This window comes from Mytilus galloprovincialis, chromosome 12, assembly GCF_965363235.1.
Source record: "Mytilus galloprovincialis chromosome 12, xbMytGall1.hap1.1, whole genome shotgun sequence".
In the NCBI taxonomy this organism is placed as follows: Eukaryota; Metazoa; Mollusca; class Bivalvia; order Mytilida; family Mytilidae; genus Mytilus; species Mytilus galloprovincialis.
This window is the reverse complement of record NC_134849.1, coordinates 29,993,251-30,018,676: the sequence shown is the minus strand read 5'-3', so window position 1 is coordinate 30,018,676 and position 25,426 is coordinate 29,993,251. Positions and strand designations below refer to the sequence as shown.

Here is a 25,426-nt window from a genome sequence, read left to right as displayed (position 1 = left end):
TTGAAAGGTACTCATCAATGTAAATGAATTGCAAAGAGTATGAACATATTGATTCACGAGCGCAAAGTATTGATTGAGATAAGTTAACGCCGTACGATGAGAAAAAAAATGTTGTTTTTTCTCAGAAAAAGATGGTTATTCTAAGTAAATCAAGCGTTTTTTTTTTATAGAATCTAGTTTAAAGTCGTCAATAGATAATTGAAAAACAATTGATAATTCCATATACAAAACTTATATCGAAAATATTTCCTACTTTAGTAAAACTAATTGTTTGTCCCTTCTAAACATTTTCTTTTGTGTTAGTTGTTTTTTTAAAGTAAATTGATAAACGTTCTCCTTAAAGGCAAAACAAGTATCAACATGTAAATGTTTGGCTGATGACTACCTTTAAGATGATTCATGGGTACGTTTGATCCATGAATGTGGTCAATAGAATTTAAGAGCACCATTGCCATGCAAACATTGCCTAAATACACTACTATAAATCTTTTGTTGTGTATATCATCTTTTTGTTCTTCAGAAACGACATTTAATGAATTACATTATTCTGGACAGGCATATGATCTGAATGAAGCAATGTTAGACATGTTTGTAAGCGGTATACCGTTATCTTAGATAATGGTTGAACAAATTGACAGAAGAACAAAACAACAGAAAGTCAGATCCAAACGGATTTGCTCCTCAAAACGTTTGGAACAACAAACAAACAACTGACAGGATGACAAAAGATACAATGTACCAACAAATAAGTACATGGAGTTAGTGAGAGCAAATATAAAGCAAAAAAGCATCTAACAAATACAGAATGTGTTCAAAAAACTATGCTGACATGAATCGAGCTGATTTTTTATCATAAAATTATTACTGAAACTGATTCCCTTTTAATTAAGGTTTCATGAATTTATGTTCTAAGGGAATAATAATTCTGATTATTTAAATTTATAAACTGTATAAAACTGTGTACTGAAATATTTTTTGCTTTTATGTTGTGGCTGTATGTATTTTATAATATTTTGGTAATTTTGCGAAGGTCGTATAATACACATTCTATTACAAAAAATGTTTTGATTTAAAAGAAATTGTTGGCAACTTGAACCGCAAAATAAACCCCAACAAGCAAATGCATTTTACTATTTTTAGTGACCGCCTAAAATCTGACAACATGGCATGCTCTGTCACATATTCAAAATGATATTCTTTATCATGATATTTATTGTCAGTCAGTCCATATAACAACGAGTTTACATCGTATTAAGTTATATTTATTACTTTTATGTCCCATTTATGGTAATTATGTTTTCTGGTCTGTGCGCCCTTCCGTCCGTCTGTTCGTTGTACCGTTCGTTAGTCCGTCCGTCTGTTCGTCTCGTTTCAGGTAAAAGTTTTGGTTAAAGGTTTTGGTCGAGATCGTTTTTGATGAAGTTGAAGTCCGATCAACTTGAAACTCAGTAAACATGTCCTCTATGATATGATCTTTCTAATTTTAATGACAATTCAGAGATATTATTCCATTTTCACGGTCCACTAAACATAGAAAATGCCAATGCGGATGGGGTATCCGTGTACTTGTCACACATTTTTGTTCTTTCCTAACACATTATCCAATACTTGTTAAATTGTGTCATTTTTATTATGCTAACATTGCATTGTGTAGTATATAACATGAGCTATGTTTAAATTTAGTTGTAAAATGAATGCAAGATTAAATTATTTGCAACAACCAAACATACAAATGTAAAATAACTGGCCATTTTTGCGTTAGTGTCTTTAACCTGCGTTTAACACACATTCGACCCTTTTTTCCCGAAAAGTAAATGCTATGAATTTTATGAACTCTTACAGCAATCTTTTAAACGTATGGACATGTTCATTCCATTTTTATGACGTGCGTTGCGTCTACAAAATACTCATTAGTGACGCTCGAATAAATGATAAAAAGGCCCAAACAAATTCGACGTTGAAGAGCATTGAGGACAAAATACCTAAAGTTTTGCAAAATAAAGCTAAAGTAATATATTTCTGAGATAGGAAAGCCTAAGTATGTCAAATATGCATATTTTTGTAAACAGCCAAATTATAATTATGCGTTCTCATTCTCTATATACGTCTGTATACTGCGTGAAAGTAAATTCATGATATTAAAAAGTACGCTTTCTCGTATGTGAAGGTATACAAATACATGATATAGAAGTTTTTAGATTCTGTATTCTTTATTCCGTAATTTCATGGGAAAGTTTTCTCTGTCCCTTATCTTTTTGGATTATTTTTGTTCTATTCTGCATTCTTTTGGCTCATGTTTCTCTATTCGTTATTTTCCACACACCATCTTTTGAAATCTATTTAATTGGCTTCTTTTTTCTATTCTTTATATATTTTGTGGCCTTCGTTATGCATTTTGTTTCCTTTATATTTTCTTTTTTTTTGTAGACCACCCTCATATAGCAATTCAGCATTTCACTCGAATAAATATTATCTGGATAAACTATTGCTCAGATCAAATAAACTCCTAACAATTAGCTTCCTAACAAACTATGAAACTATGAGATTTTGAAGTTTGAAGTTAAATAATGGTCCAGATATTGACTTGATTTATATACTTTGTAAAAACGTCTTTTATGTTTTAACCTGAATGAAAAGAGTGGCGTAAAATTATAAAGTAAGAGGTTTAGCTAACCATGTTTAATCTACCATTTTCTTCATAAGAAAAAAAAAAGATGTACCAATTTAAGGAGTACCAACGAATAAAAATGAAACAATAGTAATTATGTTAAGCATTTGTTATTCTATACATGACAAACCGAAATGAAAGATTCTCTTAGCGCGTACATCATAGAGAACATGCGCCCAAAAATCATTACAGTTTGCTTAGTGGTGACATACGTTTGCTCTTGTGATGTCAAATGTAACTTGTGTGATATCGCCATGGAATCTGTAATGCAATAAACGCCATGAAATAAACTTTTCAACACAAATTGAAAGAGAACATTCTTTTATACAGCACGGAAGTTGGATTGGTTGGTAAAATATTCAATGTACTTTACATTGGTGAATAAGTACTCATATATAAACAAATATATGTAAATCTTTTATATAAAAATCAAACATCTGTTCATGTTAGGGTTGTGCAGGAAGTCATTTGATTGCATTTTCCATTGTGATTTTAGTTTTTATAATTCGATCATTTTCATATGTATATTGCCTGATCACCATACAAGATTGTGCATACAAATTCTAAAAATTATAAACGATTGTGGATAATTTAGTTTTACACACTTATAGCAGAAAGTTATTGCACTTTTTAGTTAATAGGATAAAAATATCAACATTTTGCAGATCTGTAAAGTTACTACAGGAATCAGCATGCAATCAAATTTGATCAGGTAAATGATTTTTAAAGAGGAATAATAGCTTCGGGGCGTCTTCAGTAAAGACCCTGCATGTGGCGTTCTACATGGCGTTCTTGCATCGATCAAATTTGATCAGGTAAATGATTTTTAAAGGGGTATCATTTTCGGGGCGTTTTTAGTAAAGACTCTGCATGTGGCGTTCTACACACGTTCTTACATCAATCAAATTTGATAAGGTAAATTATTTTTTCAAAGGTGTAATATCTTCGGAGCGTTTTCAGTAAGTACCATGGATGTGGCGTTCTACCTGCGTTCTTGCATCAATAAAATTTGATCAGGTAAATGATTTTTTTAAAGGTGTAATATCTTCGGAGCGTTTTCAGTAAAGACCCTGAATGTGGCGTTCTACATGCGTTCTTGCATCAATCAAATTTGATAAGGTAAATTATTTTTTCAACGGTGTAATCTCTTCGGAGCGTTTTCAGTAAAGACCCTGCATGTGGCGTTCTGCATGGCGTTCTTGCATTATATAAGTTCACATATGATTTATCGAATTATTTTGCAATCAAATATTGATAAATTGGCCGAAATGACAAGGTTATCCTATATGCTTTTCAATCAGACTGATAAACCAACTGAATATTTCTAAAACTAATGCACGTCTTCTTTTCAAATACAATTTCAACTAATGTTTTTTTCAATATTCATACACAAATTAATTCATCTATGTAGCCATTGGTGTCATAAACAAATTGATATCATGCCGTTTAAGATCAACAATAGTTTCAACTGACATGTTTATTATCTTAATAATGTGTTATAATAACCAACTTGCCTTGTCTGATTCAGCTGGTCTGGTGACGAGGCCACCTGCCCGAATTTGTTAGGGGACATGTGGGCATGCCAACCGATTTTTATATTAAAATTTAAATGTGAATCCCTTAAATCTGAGGTCCTTTAGGAAAATGCTTTCAGTCTGAAAAATAGCTATTTCAAGTTTGATGGCAGGAATTTTTCCCCGAATTATATAACCGGAAATGCAAGGTCATATACATAATAGAAAAAAAAAAGATAAAAACATGGGGTCAACGTTCATTTAGGCTCACAATCTGCCTTCTAAAGAAACATGTATTTTTCCTAAAGTATTATTTTCTGTTGAAATTATAAAATAAAAAGAGGTAATATCGAAATAAAAAAAAAAAATAATTCGCATAAATTTTACAAATTTGTACCTTAAGAAACATGATAGTATGATACTAAACCCATAACGGGAGGGGTTGTGCCTGATATTTATATGATGAAGACATATTTTTTTAATCAGTTTAATTGAGGTCTGGAGCTCGCATATCAGTTAACTGCTAGTAGTCTTAAGTTATTTATGTATTATTGTCATTTTATTTATTTTCTTTTGTTACATCTTCTGACATCGGACTCGGACTTCTATTGAATTGAATTTTAATTTGCGTATTGTTATGCGTTTTACTTGTCTACATTGGCTAGAGGTATAGGGGAAAGGGTTAAGATCTCCTAGACATGATTAACCCCGCCACAATTTTGCGCCTGTCCCAAGTCAGGAGCCTCTGGCCTTTGTTAGTCTTGTATGATTTTTAATTTTAGTTTTTTGTGTATAATTCGGAGTTTAGTATGGCGTCCATTATCCCTGTACTAGTATACATATTTTTTAAGGGGCCAACTGAAGGACACCTATGGTTGCGGTGAGTTTCTTACTACATTGAAGACCCATTAGTGGCCATCGGCTGTTGTCTGATCTACGGTCGGGTTGTTGTCGCTTTGATACATTCCTCATTTCCTTTCTCAATTTTTAGTACAGCTTATTTGAAGAAAAAAAATAAGAAGAAAAATATAGGTCACCGATAAGTTCAATAAATATTTCAATTGTTATGCCCAAATATTGCCTTTTTTGAACCCAAGGGAGTAAATTTGGAGATCTTTCAATGATATAAACCTTTTAAAAGTCATCTGGGGCCAAAACGGACCGATTGTTTAAGTTGAATTGTGTACCATATCATCCTGTAACAACTAATAGTGTTAAATAAAATAAGTAATGACAACAAGATTTTTAAAATTTGGATGAAAATGTTGTACCCTCAAGCCTCCTCAATGCCAGCCATTTAATAAACTTGAGCTACGTAGCAGATGTTTGACATTGGACTAATGTTTCATTTTTATCAGGTCAGCGGATTGCGCGGTTGTTTAAGTAATCATCAATGATTGAGATTTGACCAGACCAAGACGTTATATATGGACTTGTTCAGATTATATTTACCGCGAACGAAGTCCGAGTGTCAATATAATCTAACAGATCCTTATATTACGTGTTCACTGAGTGAAAGTCCTTAATTAAAATATAACATTTGTAAATTATGTATTATAAAAATGGCATGCAAAGTCTTTCGCTGTATTTTTAAAATTGTAATTTGCAAGAATATTCACATGCTATTGAAAATATAATTATTTGTTCAACAACTTCATAGCTTGTTGCATTAACTTTTTTTTTATTATTCTGAGCGTCTGCATTTAACATAAAACTCTTGAAATATCCTTATAAACTTGTAAAATGTGTCTGCAGCGACGCTTCCTCTTTGGTTGTTATGTGTGACCTTTTGACGTCATAAATCTGAGTTAAGCAATATTTCTTTTTTTTTACCACCAATATACTTATGAATAGAAACATAGCGTCAATATAACTTAAAAATAGAGCAAAAACTACAGATACGTTAACGACCTTTGAAACACGTGATCGTGATATCAAATGAAAATAGTAGAATGCTACACCATATGATATGTTATTGAAAATTTAATTGTGCAAAAGGGTGAAATTTTTTTTTCCTGTTCTATTGGATTTTGATTTTTTACATGTTTTAATGATGTTACGGTATATTTTCCCTCAAATATACTTAACTGACATATTGAACTTATTTTCATCAAACTAATGATATATTTTTTGTCGAATAACAGAAAAATTAATCCTGCTACCAAATCAATTTTTTTTTTTATATACCACCCTGGATTTTCCAAGGTTCAACAGTATATTATTTTATGAAATTGTTACAATTCATAATTGGTAGCAAACGAAAATACGACGCTTATCATGATTATCAACAGCTCAAAATGCTCAAGGCTTCAAGCGTAATCCACAATTGTCCACTGATGGTTGTTCCGTACCAATATTCAAAAAAGTTTCCATAAAAACAAAACAACACTTTTTGGGCCAGCTTGCAATCGTCACGATATCTGTTACATCTGTGTGAGTAAACATTTTTATTAGTTATCAAAGATATCAGGCTTATACTTTGATTCGCCAGACGCGTGTTTCGTCTACATAAGATTCATCATTGACGCTCAGATCAAAGTATTGAAAAAGCAAACCAAATATAAAGTTGGAGAGCATTGAGGACCCAAAATCCAACAGCTCAATACATTAAACTCTTCAACGATTAGAGGTTTACTATTTCGTACATCAAACATGCGTTTCGTATATTTAAGAACATCAAAGGCACTTAAATGACATTATTAGGAAGGGTTGTTTAATTTCAAAGAACATCGAGAAGCAAAGATCAATTAAATTGCGGCCATAGATGGATATAGAGAAAAGATAGTGTAAAGAATGAATCCGTGGTTTATGAACAATACATTAACTTGAATATGACAGCTTCAATAATATTCTTTACCAGAACATGAGCTATTTTCTACTTGCATGATGTTCATTTAGATGAAAAATCTTGGGTAACACATATTGATAAATAGCCTCCATAGTCAAATACATTAGGATACCTTTATTTCCTAAAAAAAAAACATTTTAAATATTGCTAAGAAATTATATGCGGATAAAACCTGTACAAAAAGTGAGAATAAGTTACATTAACTTGTTGGCCATCGAGACCAGGTAGATACATTTACACAGATAAACACTTTTTTTTTCTGACTGATGTATACTCATTATATGGTCAGTTCACTAAGAACAGTTCAGCAATGCTTTACAAAGTTCAATAATGTTAATGATGATGAAATTGAGCTTATTTTATGATGTCGGTTATCACTTTTGATGTTGTGACGTATTAGCCCTTGTTTGGTTGAAAAATGACATTTTATGTCGTTTCCGTGCATAACCATATTAAGCATTCATCAATTCTTTTTTTAGACCTGCATATGTTTTAAGTGATCACACAATCTTATCATTGAAACAATGAATGCAAATATCATTAACTTATTCTTCTGTGCACAATTTTATTATCTTTTATGCATCCATTTCGTATAATCGTCAACAAAATATTTCGCTCGATTCGTTTATTAACAGTCGTGTTTTAAAGCCGGAATTTTCCAAATGTCTATTTTGTAAACAAATCAACAAAAACAGAATTGATATTGTAGAGAGAACATGTATAACATGTACAATAAGACATACTATTTTTCAATGACTGAGCGATGTCTACCTTTGTTAATTTCAACTTTAAACTGTCAATTTGTATATGATTTGAGTATTTTTTCAAGGTATAATTTTCTGAGAAATAGACTTTACTGTGACATACTTTTCCTACTTGATATGAAGAAAAGATGCAAAGAATGATAAAGACGACTAAAGAGTTTAGCTTGCAGAATAGCTGCACGTAAAGTGTATTATAAAGCTGTTAGAGCATTCGGAGGACTGGTTTCAAACTGAAGCCAACGGATGAGTGTAAGCAGCACTAGTAGCACGATTTCAGTCTGAAACGGTCATTTTGGTCTGATCACATCTTGATTGACTGGATTTACCGCTAGAAAAAATCGTCAAGATATTTCAGATAGTTAAGTCGCCGTTCAGATCGATAGCCTCATCAGGTAAATCAGTTCGTTAAGGCGTGTCAAGACGGAAAAGACTGAATCGTCTAGCGGGTTGTTTAGACCCGTTAAGACCGTGTCAGACCAAAACAGACCATGGATACAAAAGAACGTTCAAAATTTTCAGACCCTGTTTTGATCCGTTCAGTATACCGGTTTGATACCACGAGTTGCGCCCCTTCTACTCGATAATGCATTTTAGATTAATACATGTATATATGTATTTTATTATTAGAATTTGAAGTATATTTTGATTAATTAAAAAAAAAAAGATTAAATCTTGAGTTAATTCTTTATTTCTTTTCTTGTTTTGTTAAAAACTAATAAATTATTCTTCTATATATATATGTTGTTTATTTTTTAATAAATGTTAGTTTATATAAATATATATTGATAGTTTAAATGCAAGGACGTACGTTAATTGTATACACACCAGAATGTATGCCATAAATTTAACCTTGAAATGTTGTGAACACCAGTAAAAATGTTTTTTTGTATTTGAAGATTAGTAACGGAAAATCCTAAACGTAACCTAAAAAAATTAAGGAGATGTGGTATGATTGCCAATGAGACAATCCACAGAAATGCAGCGGAGGCAAATTAACACAGTCATGCATATTTTTGTTTTATGCATGACAGTTTCTTTAATTCGTTTTCTGTTGATATATGTCCTAGTTTACCGTTGAAGCTGTTGCTTTTTTGGTATGTTTATTTTTTTTTCGTGCGAGTTACTCTATTAAAGTTGGAAAAAAATATTCCCGACATTCGGAAATTCGAAAAAAGACTTCCCGGATCCCGAAACCTGATCATATACTGCATTCAGTCTCTGTCGGGACGGTGTTAAAATATCACCGTATAAAAATTTTCATTCAAACAATATATCCTTATAATATTTATTTTCTTATCCATATAATATGTATATAGTACTTTGTATATACTTTGTATATATATATATATATATATATATAAAGATCACTATAATAAATGTTCTTGTGTATAGAAATATATATAGATTACTAAAAAATCCAACATTTCCGGTATGAATAGTTTTAATTCACTAGTACTTTCATGTTTAAATAACAATCTTCAGGTGAAACTATACATGATTTAGTAATCTAGACCACATCTAGGACACTCAAGAACGTAAATCACGTTTGAGCTTTTGCAGTTGACATTGCAAAATATCTTGTATGTCTTTTCTGTGGTCTTACTGTGAAATGTTGATGAATGCTGCAATTGGTTGCAACATTTGCAGCGCTTGTCCCCACAAGGCTGACAATTACCTACAGTATGGTTAGGTTTGGAAAGGTCAGCACGGACAAGTATATTTCTCAGGCTGTTAGGTTGTTTGAAGGCAATCATGGGAGGCTCAGGAAAGATTTTGGATAACTTCGAATGTTTCTCGATTGCTGTCCAATGATCACGAATGGTCTTGAAACTATTTCTCAGGCATGGATGGTAGGTGAGCACACATGGGATTCTTTTACTTTTCTGTTTATTTTTGTAAGTTAGCAGACTGCTTCTGGGGATGGATTCCGCTTTTCGAAAACTATTTTTGATGTTTTTGTGTTTATATCCCCTTCTTTTTAAATGTCCTTTAAGCTGCCCCAGACGTTGTTTTGCAGTGTCTTCAGAGGAGCAGATTCGCCTTATTCTGAGAGCTTGGCTGTATGGAATGCTCTTCGTGCAGTGTGGAGGATGGCAACTTTCAGGCGACAAGTATTGATGAGTATCTGTAGGTTTAGAGTATATATCTGTGTTTATTATACCTACAGAGAGGGTGCTAGATGTATCAAGGAAGTTTATGGTGGAATTAGATGTTTCATGGGTGAATTTGATGGTAGGGTGTTGATTGTTAGCATTTGTTATAAAAGTTTCTAATTTTTGGTCTCCCTTGTCCCATTTCATGTCAACGTCATCAATAAATCGATACCAGGAAAGCGGTTTTTCGATGGAGCACTCCAGCAGTTGCTTTTCAAATTTACCCATGAATATATTGGCATAAGATGGAGCCATTTTTGTACCCATAGCAGTGCCATTTGTCTGTAAATAGTGTTCTCCTTGGAATGTGAAGTTGTTCTTTTTCAAGACCATAGTAAGCATTTCAACTAAGCAATCAGTAGGTGGAATTTTAGGAGATCGAGAGTCCCAAACTTCTCTACATGCTTCAATACCATCCGCATGGGGAATATTCGTATAGAGAGAGGTGACATCCATAGTGACAAGAGTAGTATTGGCAGGTAGAGGGTTTAAATCCTGCATCTTTAGTAAGTAATCTGTAGAATCTTTAATAAAAGATGGCAAGTTTTCTACATGTGGTCGAAGATAGTAATCAACGAATTCGGATATTTTTTCGGTGGGATGACCATTAGCTGAGACGATTGGTCTACCTGGGTTACCAGGTTTATGAATTTTAGGGAGCAGGTAGAATCGCCCAGGTTTTGAATTTTCAGGTTTTAAATATTTGAAAGTATCTATATCAATGATGTTATTGTCACACATTTCCTTTAAACATTCTGTTATTTCCTCGCTGAATTGGAGGGTGGGGTCCGAATTAAGTTTTTTGTAAAACCGGTCATCATCTAATTGGCGAATGGCCTCTTGCACGAAGAGCATTCCATACAGCCAAGCTCTCAGAATAAGGCGAATCTGCTCCTCTGAAGACACTGCAAAACAACGTCTGGGGCAGCTTAAAGGACATTTAAAAAGAAGGGGATATAAACACAAAAACATCAAAAATAGTTTTCGAAAAGCGGAATCCATCCCCAGAAGCAGTCTGCTAACTTACAAAAATAAACAGAAAAGTAAAAGAATCCCATGTGTGCTCACCTACCATCCATGCCTGAGAAATAGTTTCAAGACCATTCGTGATCATTGGACAGCAATCGAGAAACATTCGAAGTTATCCAAAATCTTTCCTGAGCCTCCCATGATTGCCTTCAAACAACCTAACAGCCTGAGAAATATACTTGTCCGTGCTGACCTTTCCAAACCTAACCATACTGTAGGTAATTGTCAGCCTTGTGGGGACAAGCGCTGCAAATGTTGCAACCAATTGCAGCATTCATCAACATTTCACAGTAAGACCACAGAAAAGACATACAAGATATTTTGCAATGTCAACTGCAAAAGCTCAAACGTGATTTACGTTCTTGAGTGTCCTAGATGTGGTCTCCAATATGTTGGTGAATCTATGCAGCCATTTCACAAACGCCTCAATGGCCACAGGAGTGACCTCACAAAAAAACCGTACATTCCTGTCAGCCAACATTTCAGGTTACCAGATCACAACCTGAAAGATTTTGATCACATGAAGATCCTTGTGATCGAACAGGATTGTACATGGCAAAATAGGCAAAGAGAAAATCGGGAGAGGTTTTGGATAAAAACACTGGGTGTCCTCCATCCAGATGGAATCAATAGAAAGAAATAATTAAATTTACAGTCTAGTGTTAATATTATTATATTCAGGATTTTGGATTAAAATCAATCGACAAAAAACTTACCTGTATTATTAGTGATCTATGTTTACACCTTATACATTATATCTCATTATTGTTAAAACTTTTGTCACCGAAGAAGGCCATTTGTTGAGCCGAAATATTTGCAATTATTGTATAATTTATATCATCTGTTCAGTTTTTCCATCTTTGTGCAATGATATTCAACACTTTTTAGTGTTTTATTTTCCATCTATTTATCGGTATTGTTACACAATCTTTCAGACTCATATATATATATATATATATATATATATACAACTCGTCTATATATATATGGCGTTGATTTGAAATAAAATCTGTTTTAGTTAAAACGGTCGAGTTAATGGCACGTGCTAGTAATCAACCGGGTCAACAGGTAACAAAATCAATGATCCATAACGTAAGAAAGTACATGCCTATTATATTTTACAATTACTCTCATCATCATTCTTGATAAAAAGGTCTAAACTTTAATAAAGAATGAATGAACACGTATTAGTGATGTCTGACCTTCAGTTTTTAATATAAATTAATGCTTATGGTTTTTTTTATATTGAGCAAAGTAACGAATGTGAATCTATTAAACGTTAAAGGTTCTTACAATATCATATACCAAAAGACCATGCAAAATATTTGAGCGCCGCATGTAAAACCATTAAAAAAACATGTACTGTTAGGAAGTTTGTTTAGTATTCAAAAGAAACGTTTCGCTTCTCTATATAGTTTAGAGAGTATTCCTTTAAATTGTGTCAGTTATATAAAGTAGCGTGTATTTGTATTCTATTTATTCATCTAAATGTATCATTATAATATACATTTTGTATTTCACAACTATATATACTATAAGTTGTAGTGTGATTGATTGTTGTTTAAAGTCCAGTGGCAAATACTTCATGCATGTTCAGGACCAGCTGTAAGTTTATGACATGTATGGAACTCACCGGTGTAGTTTTCACGTGTTATAATAGATAAAAGAATAATTAATTTTTAAGATATCGAAACATGAAGGAGGCAAGGCGCATGGATTACCCGCACTTATCAGTTCTTTTCTCTTTTTTGTCTTAAAAAAAAAAAACGATTTTTTTTTATATGTTTATATAATTTACGATAACTGTGGTGTATACGTGCTGTCAGACGAAAGATACATATGTGCCCTCTAAATATCTTTTTTTACTATGGATTGTTTGCTTTCGTATTGACGTTTAACACACAACTTTAATTACTGACTGGATGTATGTAGAAATTCAAACGTACTGGAGAATGAAGGATGCAAATCCAAGCTTTGAATTAAAATGGTCATTAAATTTGCCACACAAATAAAAGAACAAGTGTAAGTGTTGGAATGACATATACAATATATCAACATGTGCATTGTCGGAGAATTTAATTTTGATTTTACTTTGGTAACTGGACAAAATTGAAGAGAGGCAGCCCAATCTTTTCTCCTTCTTGTTACGAGTACAAATAGATTTTATTTGCTTTATAGACATCGAATAGAATTCAGGGCATAACATTACGGAATATGATCTTCAAAATATACTATTTAATACCAATAACATGTAACAAATACATTGTTTTTATATATATATATATATATATATATATATATATAAGTAATTTTTGATCATCAGTGCAAGCAGTAGCGTTTGTTTGATTTTAAAACACGAATCGATCTATACTATTTAAAATTACAATACGCAAGCTGAAACCGTACCAAGTGCAATTATTATTTTTGCACACGACATCTAGGCTGTCGTCCCACCTCTAACCGTAGACGGTTCTCTTGGTGGGGATATTGTGCATTCAACCGTGGATATGATAAAATATATCTGTAATATACTGCCCATAAACGGGCACAGGACGTTTGCGCTTTTTTACCTGTAAAACGATAGGACATTTGCGCTTCAAATACTATGGACATTTGCGCTTTTAATTTTGATTCACCTGTATTAAATTGACCGGACATTTGCGCTTTTTACCTAAAGTGGTCTACCTGTAATCTTAATGAGAAGTAATCATTAAGTTAAAAAAAATAACTTATATTTGTCATTATAGTTAGTTCACATTTACACAGTCTTGAACATGGAGTTTAAAGTTATAGAGACTAGTAAATGAAAAAAATGTTTATGATTAGGTACATTAATGAACAGGCTCCCCAAACAAGAATTGAGAAGTAGAAACTCGATCATTTATTTAAGTACCAATCAGGACAGATAACAAGAGCATGCATGCATGGTTTTATTTCATAAGAATGTGTACTTTTAGCTGTACATAAACTTTTAAACAAATATCAACAATATGACATGTTTGTGCTATGAAATGATTTTTAAACTTTTAACCATAAAGAATGACTTTAACTCTGCCCGGTCAAACCTGCCGGTCCCAAGCCCGGATAAAAGAAAAGGGAAGTCATAGATATATATATAAAAAAAGCGCAAATGTCCTATGTGAAAAGCGCAAATGTCCATTTTTAAAAAGCGCAAATGTCCTATGTTTTGAAGCGCAAGTGTCCACAAAAAAAAGCGCAAATGTCCTATGAAAAAGCGCAAATGTCCCGTGCCGTAATAAACAAAATTGTAATGTTTTGATTGTGTAATGTCTTAATTTTTAAGGTTACGCGGGTTCGGTATTAAGCGGGACAATTGGTATGAACACATTTCGATATACGTGTAAATTATATTAAAAGAAGCTTTCAAACGCAGTTATTTTCGAGGATATTTAAAGATACAAATAAAAAAATCCTTTTTATGTTTTTGAATTAGGCTTTTAATTTCCATTCCTAATTATATATCATTGTAGAAAAAATTTATTTTATACATTTAAAGTACATGTAATTCTTTATGCTAGCTAGTCCATGAATAAAATTGCATAAATCACAAAAACACATTCGGGAATAGCAAGAAAGTTTACAAAAAAAGTAGTGGGAACTTTACTGTTTTTTTTATCATATATATTTCTGATAGTTTTCCCGACCTATTCACCTATTTTCAAACTTGAAAAGGGACCTCTTTCAGCGGCACGAGACTGGAACATGTACACATGACAGTTGTAAGTAACAGCTATATAAATATACAAGAGAAGATGTGGTATGATTGCGAATGAGACAACTGTCCACAAGAGACCAAAATTACACAGACATTAACAACTATATGTCACCGTACGGCCGTCAACAATGAGCAAAGCACATACCGCATAGTCAGCTATAAAATGCATTTCAAAGATACTATAATTAGAATAAAAGGTTAACGTACTTACAAAATATGTCATCTTAAAGAATGTGATTTCACAAATAAATTATTTTCAAATTCGCAGTCCAAGTCAACCTAAAATCGGTTACACACATTTTTAATGTTATAAATCCATTCCAACAATATCATTTTAAACACACACTAGCTTGCCTTTTCATTAATTTGAATAATACAAATTCAGCTAAATTTTGTTTATTCCCATCAACAGAGAAATCTCACACTCATCCCAGACGTTAATAATACTCATGCACTTCAATTTTGATAAACAATTTATTGATACGGATGACAACGCTTTAACATACGGTTACATTAAGGTTAAAAAAAAATGTGAACTTGTTTTTAATTGAATTCAAAGATAGATTAAACGGTAGCTTTAGGAAGCAACCATTTGATTTTCTGGGGGTGGAAAGGGGGGGGGGTTATGTTTTTTTTGGAAAAAAAAGTTTGTTTCGAGTTTTGGAAAAAAAATAATTTGTTTTTGACTCTGAGAAAAAAAATGTTTGTTTTACCCTCAGCTGACACTATATGTAATGCTAATATTGAAGGAAAAAAAATTTGTCGCCAAAAAAATGTTTGGAAAAAAAATCCCCCCCCCCCCAAGAAAATCAAATGGTTGCTGCCTTGATTGTGAAATGAACTATTTTTTTGAAGACTCGCCTAAATGTATGTTGCATAGATGTATTAGATCATGCTGTAAATTATATTTATAAAACCATTTATTTGTAAATACCGCATAAATCAGTCTGTTCACTGTTTGAATATAGAAACTTGTCGATTTTATAATATTGAGAGATATCCGAGATTTTGTAATATGGTGTGATAAACAAGTAATTGAAGATGAATATCATTTTATTTTAGTATGTGAAAAGTATAATGAACTTCGAAAGAAATTTATCAAACCATATTGTTGGAGAAAACCGTCGAATCTTAAACTTTTTAGACGATCAATGCATTTGAAAGGGGGCATATATATACAGTTGGAACTCGCCCCTTTTTTATGCTCGGTTGGGACCCCCTTTTAAAGTGGTTGGGTTCTCACCAGTATCTGTTCAATCCGATTTCAATTATTTCGTAAAATACGTTTTTTGACAGACATTACCTTTATCTGATTATCATAATATTCCCAGTTTAAGGAAAAGAAAAGACATTTTTTCTATATATTTTTTTACAAAGTTGCTAATGGTTTAATTATGTCGTAATTTGCTAGGTCAGTGTCGGATTCCGGGCGACATAGCGTACACTTTCCTTTTAATTTTTAGCGTTATTAATATCGTAATTTTTGTATCCTTGCTATCCTTGCTAAATCTTCTACTGTATATCACAGCTAGTGAATAAGTCTAAATGTCCGTACAGTGTATAGTAAGATCTTTTTTCCACACATGGACATTTCATAAGTATAGAAAGTTCGCTATAGTGTTCCATCATGGTCTTAGTGCAGTTTCGAGAGCTTATAGTGCACCGAGGCGGCCTAGGTTATTTTTAGACGCACCGTAAAGTCCTAGTCACACCATTGCAACAACGTCCTGTTTTGATAAATTTGTTAAAATGCTGGGACCATGATACTAATAGTATAATATTTCCCTTTTAAATAGTAATTGTTATGAATGATAATATTTTACATGTATGCTGTCTAATTTTTTAAATAGTTATTTGGTTAATATGGTGTCTCGTAAGTCATTTTTGGACAGGATATTTTTGTTTTATAGTGTATGTATATTCTGCACGAATAATTTTTATCGCTATCATTATAAAAAACTAGACCATGTGAACCGTATGAGATCGACAAGACAGCTGATTGGATAAATGGGATGAATTGTTACGCCTACATAAAACTGATATCCAATCGAATGCCAGCAGACACCTGTCAGTAAAAACAAATTGTAAGCGTGGTGGTTAGAGATTTATTTGTGTATTCGATATTTGAAAAATAAGTTAGATAGTCACTATTCGTTTTCCCTTTTTTCAGCCGGATTTCAATAACTGTTTTTACACTTTCTTAATTAACAGAAAGGTATTTAAATAGAAGCGCACCACATGTAACAGTCAGAGATTTACAAGCATTTAATATAGCGACTTGTCCGGAACGTCCTATTTTCAATTATTCACAGACTTTTGCAATAATATTAAACCTTTATTTTTTACCTTCAAAAACTGCTCAAACTTTTATTCTCAGACTAGACAGCATGAAAGACATAAACACTTTTATAAGTCAGTGTACACACGGTGTTTTCCAAACTTGGTAATTTCTTCGCCCAGGGATATGAATTTGACATTAAAAGTCCCTCAAAGCTTTACAATACCCGGTCGTGTCATTTCCGTATATTGTAGATGGAACGAGTGATATACATACACCAGACATGCATGTTCCCTTACAGGTAAATTTTACCTTTTTGGAGGACTCCTAAGTGGGGATGCGTTGCATGTGTGCTAATCTAAAAAAAATCCAATCTTTTATTTTTCTAAACTGCGTTACATGCAAATGCGAAATAATTAGTGTTGTTTGTTCAGTCCAATTTATTTATAAATATTAATTTATTCTTTTGAATAAAAAAAAACTACGCATGTAAACTTCAATGAATACAATAGTATTTAATACTAGTAGCCTAAATGTAAAACAATGCAGCAAGATTTGAGGTTGAAGCGGCTCGATCAAAACGTGAATAGATGAGAAATTGTCATCATTCTTCTAATTAATTACAAAGTATTTTGTGAGAACAAATACTTATATTTTAGTGATGGTGATTCATTGTTGTTTGCCTCAGTCACCTCCAGTGGCAAATATTTCATTCGTGTTCATAACGAGAACACAAGTTTTAAATATAATAGGAAGCACTTCAAATAGTCGTTCGACAATAAGATTAAAAGTAAACTTGAAATACGGTAACCACTGAATAATGAGAGAAGATTTAATAAGGATAGAAATTTAGCCTTGCAACAGCTCGCTACAGTGGGACCACTAACATCATTGAGGAAGAGTTTTCAATTTGCAGAGAGCGATGGTCCTCTCAATCTACTCTGATGTCGGCCATCTCTATTCATACGTGTAGATACCAACATCACATAAAGGTATCTAATTTAGATAAGATCATGACTTTAAAATCGCATTAGTAACGGTGATAATTCTGTTAAACTGTATTGTTTATTATGCTCGAGTTTTTGGTATGACCATGGAAGTATTATATTGACGTCAATATAATACTTCCATGGTATGACTATGCGACCTCTCTACTGGTTGGTCTCGTGAGAATAAGTTCACCTCAACAGCGAGAGGACTTTAGTCCGAATCCCAAACGGGTCTAACAAAGAGTTTTTTTCTTTCTTTCGAACTGTTAGCTTGTGAACTTACACGTTAAAAATCCATCTCAGTGTGTCGGTCTAGTACAAAGCAGGCTTAATTTTCATATTATATTTCCATATTATAGTTTTGGCCTGAATCTACTGATTTATATCACACCTGCTAAAATTTTCAACGATCGAAATAAAAAAAAATGGTACGTGAAATATTTCTACGGAACACTTGCATTTTTGTCTAAAAAAAATCACTGCTCCCGTATTATTTAGTCTTGTTGCGGTTTAGGCTTTTTATTCTGTATAGGTTTCTTTCTATAACAAAAATCTGTGTGTTGACTCTTAATGTTTTGATTGATATGTGTCGTTGGGTTGATGTCGTATTAATGTATACCTTTAAAATTGTTTTCAAAACCAAATGATTGATTGGGTATAGAAATATTCACATCTCCCGTTCGACAGTATATCTTTGCTAAAATTGGGTGCGGACGTTTGGTTGTTCGGTTGTATAAATAAGCGGCCGCATTTGGTCGAAAAAAAAATAGTCTATGCATGGTGTAGTGAGAGTTTCGCGCTATCTATACGTTAAAAAAAGTGAATAAATCGTTGAAGGGATATACGAACTTTGATTGAAATTTCTAAAAAACGAAAAAGGTCACCTGAATCTCCAAGTAAGCCAGTCGCATGGTTGTCAACTTGAATTTAACACTTTAGAAGAAACGAAACGGCCAAAATAAGTTTAGTCTTATTATAAATTGTTGCCAACTTTTTCGTCCGTTTTTGCTTTTATGACAACTTTACCAGATATATATATATAAAGATTTGACAGTAATTGTTTCACCAAAACGAGCTCAACTACATGTCGTTGTTTTACGCTTCAACATAAATGCATATGTATGTATACAATGGAGACTGTTTTCTGTTCTACTGCCCTGGTCCTAGATTGGCTGTATACAATCTAACCCCTGACATGGACTACTTTATTTAATGTTTACAAACAAATAAATGCAAAGAGAAAGATTCGGAAAGAAATTCTAAAATTTACGCTAAAAAATAAAATACACAAAAATGGAAACAGTTTTAGACAATTATCATTTGAGAACTATATATAATTAGCATGCATCACTAAATGAAACTGATAAATTGATTGCTCCCTTAATGTCCAGTGGCAAATATATCACGCATATTCATGACGAGATGCGAAATGGATCGACCTGAAGCAAATGATTGATACATCACCAAGACAGTGAGTTCGCTGAGGTAAAACGTATGCCGTACTAGAATGCTGTATTGATTTTGCTCATTGTTAAAGGCCGTACAGTGACCTTTGAACGACTTTGACCCCCCCCCCCCCCTTGCAGAGCTATAGAAAAACAGTACATTAAGGGGTGTTACACAGACTCTTTTTCGATGATACACAGACTCTTCTTAATTGTTACACGGACACTTTTTATGAATAGAATCACTCGTGCATGATCAGTGAGTTCATGGGCACTTTAATTTTCAATTAGATTTGAACTTTTTGGTTCACCGACTTATTTCCTGTCTTTTTATTGGATAAAATATTTACGTTAGCATCAATATCTATTTTCCGAAACATTTCCAGTAAAATACTATTCATATTCTCATTATAAAGTTTTAGTTTTTGGTCATTGTTGAAGGGTGTGCAGTGACCTATTATATAGTGACTAACAAGTAAATCACTTGGTCTACATGGTTTAAATGGTTGATAGTCGTCTCACCATATCTCCTTAGGCCAAAATAAAAATTGTTTGTTTCCCCTCCCCATACCCAGGTAAAAAATAAGCCCCCTGGGATGGGAAACAGACATTCTTTTAAATGTGGACTTATTCATGATCTTTTTATTGAAATTCTGAAATAAGAAGATTTTACTAGTCTATAAGTATCACATAAACTTTACATTATCAATAATCCATTAAAATGAAGTCCAGTCAAAATAACCATGCCAGACAGATATATAGGACAGATAATTTCATGAATTTCATGAATTTTTGAATTTCACAGTTCTTCCATACCCCAAATTTATGGTTAAACGTTTATAGTAACCATAGAAACAGAGAAAAAGACTAAACATAAAAACCATGAAAATGGTGTCATTGTCAGATGAAATAAGCCATTCAAAAATGTCAAACATGTACAACTTACATTTATTCCATAATTATGCCAAAAGTAGTGATCCTATACATGTACAATGTAGCTTATAGCTTATGAGAAACATTGATGACCTTCGGCTATTGTCTGCTCTGAAGTTGGGTTGTTGTCTTTTTTGGCACATTCCCCATTTCCAGTGTCAATTTTATTAGCATGATTAGGAAGTATAAACTGAGAAACAAACCTAACCATGTTAACATTGTATCAAACTGAAATAACCTTAATCACTTAAATTATCCATGAAGGTCAAGGTCAGGTCAACCCAACCTGATAGACAAGTAGATCTTTCAAGATACTCATATACAATAAAATGTATCCAATTACATATATAAAATATACAGTATAAAAGAGCATTTCATTGATTAAGTAACAGTATATTTTACATGCAGTCATTGAACCATGAAAATGGGGTCAGGTGCAATGTACATATAATGGCAAACTGAAACATCATAACATATTAATTACCTACTAGCATCTGAATACAAGACAAGAAACATCCAGCTCTTTTAGCTTTTAAAATGTAAAGCTCTATAAAATAGCTTACATCATCACCCCAAGACTGTAATACAAATTTCTTGTATACAACCAACTTTCATGACTTTTGTGTAAGGCGAGACAAAATAAAATGATACTTTGAAGTACATGTATTGTTTAATATGTTTGACTACTATTATAAAATGCCAGTTTCAGAATGAACAGTAATTTAGAAGATTATTAAAATACATGTAGATACATTCAGACTATTATAACTATACAGCAAGCTGTCATTCGACTCTAACCAACAACCATGCCAGGGCTGTAAACTAAAGCTTGTCTAGGTTGGTAAAAACTTCCATCATCATGCATATATATGACACTAACCAATAGTGATGGACCGTGACAGACCCTCATGGAAAGTAAAGGAGGTTTAACACTCCCTGGTGGTACATGTAGCCAACAATAGCAATGGCAGCATAGAAACTCTTATTATATCCAAATTCTTATTTCAAATGAATAATTATCCAAGGTGAATCAGATGATGTATGATCATGATGCTGCACGTTTAGTATTGACAATGATTGATATTCACTGAAACTAGAAATTTCCATTATTCCAATTTTCTATTCTTAATGATATAACTATCCAAGATAATCATGGAATTAAGATATGATGCACTACTAATATTCCTAGAAAACTTTAAATTCTCTTTATTTCAAATTGTTAATATTACTTATTTCATATATATATATATATATATCAAAGGTATGCTCTGTCACCAAGTAATGTAGTACATTGTATTTCCTACATTTTTTCTATGAATTGTAAGTTTGCTATTTGTTCAATTCACAATTCTCTTTTTGTCCAATCAGATCATCCCATCAACTGTACATCATGACATAATGCTGTTAGCTCTATCAACGTTATTTCCAAACCAATAAGTAACACAAAATTATGAATTAATCCACCATTTCACAATTTATAGCTACAGGTACAAATGAGGTACCATATGAGAGTAACTTAGTGACACTATATATTTCCAATATATACATTGATATACATGATATATGCCGCTTCATAATCTGGCTGGGAATCATGCTCAAACCAATGTGATATCTTATCTACAAAAAAAACATACATTAAGAATAAAGTATTTATTATATATAAACTTGTATAATTTATCTACAAGAAAAACTAGCAATCATAATTTGCTTGACAACAAAGTTTAATGATGTAAAGAAATGAATATATGACTAATACAATTTAATTGATAAGTCCCTTATGAGAAGAAGAATAAAACCCTTTTTTGAGGTTCTATTTCTAAAACAAAATGTTCTCTCTTTCTACATCAATGTTTTCTTAGGTGTATACTTCATTGAAGGGTTACTGTCTAATAGAGGCTATAGCATTGTATAGCACTATACTTGTTGTGATCAATTTATAATACTTTTTTATTTTAAAATAGAATTTGTTGAATATTACTACCAACGTGACATGGTGACAAAGCAAATAGTATTTATAAGATTCTTCTTCTTCTTTATAATCCATCAACATACTGATGATAACGTGTCCGGCACTTATTTACAGTAACTATGCCGCGCATGCGTGGGATCTAATTTTTATTTAGTCATGACAGTCATGACAGTGAATAATAATTAATATACAAAAGATAAAAATAAAAATTTCAACATAATTTCTTTTTCTTGTTATAACATATATTTAAGTTCTACAAAATTTAGAGCATAACAAATCATTTATAACAAAATAATGAATCATACCCGGTAAAATCTTAAATTTCTTATCACAAAAGATGAAAAGTGTTAAAAATTATTGTTAAGGACGCAATGTCGTCTCATCATTTGGAATCAGGCATGTCAGGGCACAATATCAATATACTCTTTTTTTTGCCCCGGGCAATTTTGAGGTTATTGCATATATATAAACCCAAGCCTTGAACATGTTGAAGGTATTCATAACACATATGTGACAAATTATAATTATTGTACATCACCCACCAGTGGCTATATAAATAGGTATATCATCGTCGTAACTAGTCTGAGATTACTCTGACCTCCAAACGGCTGTTTTGCCAGACAAGCTTGTCTCGGACTACATGGTAACATGTGAAGATTGGTTGGTTATTGGTTAATAAAAAAAAGTGACAAATATTTCATGCAAATTTAGGACGTGACAGTTATCAATACATTAACCATGTTAACATACAATATATAGGATTACTCGATCAGGGGTTTAGGTCTTGTAACTGTTGTATAGGCCATCCCGCACAACCATACCATTGTGAATACCCCACATGTCAATGCATGTTAGGCAATAAACAGGGGTGGATCCCGCCATTTTTAAAAGGAGGTTTAAACCATACTAGTTTATATGTAACTTTTTAAATCATGCATTGATCTTCCAAAAAACATGAAAAAGGGGGGGGGGTCCAATCACAGGAACAATTTTTTAACAAGCCCAAATTCTTACTTTGCCTTTGAACAGGCTACTATCCAAGAGTGTGGAGTATTGGAACGTCGATTCATACCTGTATGCACAAATTTAACAAATGTGAACATTTTTCCTTCAAATTCTTGGGTGATGATCCATAATCAATGATTATTCTGATAGACATGTATTAAAATATTCATTTCTACTCACCAATTGCAATTTCCAGCTCAGCTTATATTGTACTATAGTTTCCTTCTACCATGTCAACGATTTTATGTAAAATAAGTTAGCTATTAGAAGCGCTGACACTGCCGACACACATGCGACATGAATGCAACAAAAATAAAGAGGGTACGGTAACGTTAAATCGTTTACGGGCGAAGAATTATTTTCCGTTTTTAATTAAACTTGTCAGATTTGATTAATTATCGTCGAAAAATGTCCCTAATGGATAGTCATTCAAATTAAACCAGCTTTATTATGCTGTATGCATGTAATATATATGTAACCTGGTCTTTAAATGTACTTTAAGTACAGTGTCTGACGTATTTATAAACATTTTCTTGATTATTTATCCTATTTCAAATATAAATTTGAATGAATTTATAAGCCTTTTTCTGCTATAATATTCAAACTTTATTTTTTAACGAAGGCTTCTGGTATGTAGTTTTTTTTACAAAAGGCTCTCGAATTATAGACACATTAAAAAATAAAGATGGAAAGTCAAACGCATGAGTCTGGCAAAAATAAAGTTAACGGACAATGTCATGACAATAAACAGAAAACGATAAAAGACAGAGTTATATCTATATATTTTTTTCCCTGCCTCAAATTTACTCAAATGCAATTTATATAGGTAACATAAAAGATAAATGATAATGCATTCATTTACAAGATCACGTTTTCAAGTGTTCACGGCCGACATCCGTTATTATTAAATAAGGGTGTAAAAATGAATGACAAATTCTTCACCACGTACGGCAGTCTGTAATTGCATATAAAACGTATTGCAATCACTTGTAAACCATTAAATACAAAGGTTCAGGTGCTTATATTCAATAATCAAATATTATTTCGGCAATCTGTTGATTTTTTTTAGTCAATTCGCGGCGATTTGTGCAGCAGTATATGACTTTGAGCTACTTTTTTTATTTATATAATTATAAAACAGTGTTAAATAATTAAATAGGAAGAAGTTAGAATTAAAATTGAATATTTGTTTTATTTAAATAACATGATTAAGGGGACGTGGTAGACTTTCAGTTAAAAAAAGCGTCTTCTTTCACAGTTTTATTTTATTCTTGAAAGGGGAGCAACCCCTGATAAATAATGGGAAAGTTTCACTCGTTTTGTGTCCAAATTATTAAAATCTGAACACGACTGGACACGGTCTGACAACATCTTGACGTCAGTTTGTATCCATGGTCTGTTTTGGTCTGACACGGTCTTAACGGATCTAAACAGCTCGCTAGAAGATACAGTCTTAAATATCTTGACATGCCTTAACGGGACTAATTTACCTAATGAGACTATCGATCCGAATGGAGACTGAACGATCTGACAAATCTTGACGTTTTCCTCTAGCGGTAAATCCAGTCAATTAAGATACGATCAGACCAAAATGACCGTTTCAGACTGAAATCGTGCTACTAGTGTGCAGAGTTGGGTAAAATCCTGTTTAAAATAGAAGTCAACAGGGCCTTACTGAAGTAATCATGGATTATAATAACACAAGAGGGACATATGTTATATTTTCAAAAATTAAAATTAACTGTAACTATACCTGCTTATTTATAACGTACTTGTATAACATGTATTACGAATTTGTATTTTAACTGAATTATCTTTAAACAGTCTACATATATTTGCGAAGGCACATTATTGTTCTTTTCTCGTTAGAATTTGGATATCGAGACAAAACCGCATACACTGTGTCAATCGCTCTAAACCACCCTGCAAACCTCTACTGAATTTAATTTATTCAGCTTTTGGTGGCCTAGTGTTACCTTTCCTAGTCGGTATAAGTTAGAGTTGTAACAATGTACATGATATATGAGACAGAAGATGAAATTGATTGCAAATCAACTAAATATTTATCGTAAATGAACGTAAGATACAGTCACAG

The 25,426-nt window shown here is 32.5% G+C and overlaps 1 long non-coding RNA gene across 1 annotated transcript; it reads right to left on the bottom strand.

Annotated features, from left to right (window-relative positions):
* Positions 1 to 21,008: 21,008 nt before the first annotated feature.
* Positions 21,009 to 24,171, bottom strand: LOC143055400 (uncharacterized). Its single transcript, XR_012972015.1, has 2 exons — positions 23,512 to 24,171; positions 21,009 to 21,974 (listed from the first exon to the last, which is right to left on the bottom strand). It is a non-coding gene; the product is annotated as an uncharacterized LOC143055400 (long non-coding RNA).
* Positions 24,172 to 25,426: the final 1,255 nt, after the last annotated feature.